The following is a 2500-nucleotide window of genomic DNA, read 5'->3' on the forward strand; positions in this document are numbered from 1 at the left end:
GTGGTGGTGTTGCGTTGTAGTGTGTTGTGTGTGTAGTGTATGTTATGGTATCGTGTTGGGCGTGTGTATGTTATGGTATGTGTGTGTGTGTGTGTGGTGTGGGGGTGGGGGGTGTCCTGCGTGCGTGGCGCCTTTCTATTATGATTTGGAGAGGTAAAGAAAAGAGGCAGGGAAGAGAGCGAGGAAAAAAGTTTTAAATCGCAGTGGCTTCGGTGCAACGGGGAAATGGGCAAAGAAAAAAAGAAATTACTAATATTTGTATTATGCGAAGAAAGTTTAAACAATAGGTGAGAAAAAAAAACAACCAAGGGGGGGTCGGCACACAACAAACATATTATATTTATTTTGTTATAAATGTAGATATGTATACAATGTATATTGTATAAATTTTACAATGGATTAATATGTATATCATATTATACTCTGTATATAGTGTGTGTTGGTTGTGTGTAGTGTGGTGTGTGTGGGTGTGTGTGGTGGTGTGTGGGGGGTGTTTTTGGTGTGTGTGTTTTATGTGTTTTTGTGGTGCGCGTGAAGGGAAAGAGTATTATATATTTTAAAAATACATATATTATTTTTGTATATGTATACTATATTAATGTTAATAGTATTTATATTATAATATATATATAATATAATAAATATGGGGTGGTGTGTGTGGTGTAAAGGTGTGTGTATGAAATAATATATTATAAAATATATATATATATATATATGTATATATATACGTATATTTTAAAATTATATATTATATATATTTACTGTGGTTTATATATTTTTTATATTAATATATGTAGATATATAACTATATATATGTGTTGTGTGGTGTGTGTGTGAAAAAGTGTGCGGTATGTTATGTATTTTAAATTTTATATATGTATATTTTACGTATATAAAAAATATGAATATTTTATAATGTATAAATACGTATATATATAAATAAATATATATAATAATATGTATTATATATAACGTATTATATATGTTTTGTGGTGTGGTGTGTGTGCGTGTGTGTTGTGTGTGTGTTTGTGGGTTTTGTGTGTATGATCTGTTGATAAAAATAATTATGATAAAAAATGGGTTTGATGATATGATGATGTTATAATACCAGTAAAATGAAAAAATAAGATAATAATTGGTGAAATGATACATAATGGTAAGATAACAAAATGATATAACTGCTCCCAAATAAAATGCGAATGTGATATTATCATTACTTTTATCATTAAAGTTACTATCATTAACACAATCATTTATAGTGTTGTTAACATACTATCATCATATGGCACTAAAAACAATCCGTATTTTAATCATTGTTGCAACTTGATGATAATTACTATAATAAGAATAGGAAGAAATGAAGTAAAACAAAACAAGAAAAGAAGATGGCAGAGTGTTTATACATATTCCTCGTGACTTCTTCCAACACCGCCTCAAAGTCTACTTGTGGCTCCCCCCAATGCACCACCCTTTTTCATCCGAGCCCCAAGTCAGGCAAACAATCAAGGCCGGTTTTCGTGTTTGATCGTTGTGATGTCTTGTGCTGGCAGGTACTGTCTCCATACCCTGTGGGGTTTTGGTGCGCCTTCTTTGTTCGTTCTGTTGTCCCCCCCGCCCTTTTCGCTCCTCTCTCTCTCTCTCCTCTCTCTCTCTCTCTTCCTCTCTCCCTCCTCTCCTCTTCTCTTCTCTCCTCTCTCCCCTCCCCCCCCTCACTCTCTCCCTCTCTCTCTCTCTCCCTCTCTCTCTCTCCTCTCTCTCCTCCCTCTCCCTCTCTCTCTCTCCTCCAGTCCCTCCGCTCCTTTTTCTCTTTCTCTCTCTTCCCCCTTCACCCCCTCCCTCCCTCGTTCCCATCCCTTCCCTCCCCCCTCCCTCTCTCTTTTGATTACTATTCCTGGTGCAGTTTGGCTCCTGATTTCGCCACTGAATCCGTGTGCCGCCGTGGATGGCTCTAGAAATCCGACGTGACTCGCTGGGCCCCTGCAACCCCCTCATTATGCGCCCCTTTAAATAAAAAAAATAAGTCAACCCGAGGTGTGCGTTGTAAATCATGTGGGGGAACGAGTGAAAGGAAAATCGTTTTTTCTTTAGGGCCCTTTGTGAAAAGGGGGGGTTTTTATATATGGAGAGTGTGACTTGATTTTTTCGTTTTTTAATGTTATTTTTTTGTTTAACATATATTTGAATTTTAAAAATAATGATTACTGGTATGTACATCTGGGGTGTGTATGCAAAAAAGAGTGGACTAAAGAAAAAAATTTTGTATGACATTTACAACATATAATTTTATTTTTCTTACTTCATTCCTTCCGACGAAGAGGGGGGGAAACTTTTTTTTGTAAACAAAAATAATTGAATTCAGGTAATAAGGTATTGCTTGTAATCACAGTGGAAAACACAGACCTCATCCATCCTTTTAATTTTATCTTATTTTAATTTTGTTTCCCTCTATCCGTTTTCTCCAAAAGAAACGAGGAAGTCGATAGTGTCTGGTAAATAGACA

The 2500-nt window shown here is 35.8% G+C and overlaps 1 protein-coding gene across 1 annotated transcript in view; it reads left to right on the forward strand.

The window, feature by feature from the left end:
- Positions 1–2500, forward strand: part of LOC125048347 — a 9162-nt gene that overhangs the window by 5901 nt on the left and 761 nt on the right. The window lies entirely within an intron of this gene.

Source organism: Penaeus chinensis, chromosome 43, assembly GCF_019202785.1.
Source record: "Penaeus chinensis breed Huanghai No. 1 chromosome 43, ASM1920278v2, whole genome shotgun sequence".
Lineage (NCBI taxonomy): Eukaryota > Metazoa > Arthropoda > Malacostraca > Decapoda > Penaeidae > Penaeus > Penaeus chinensis.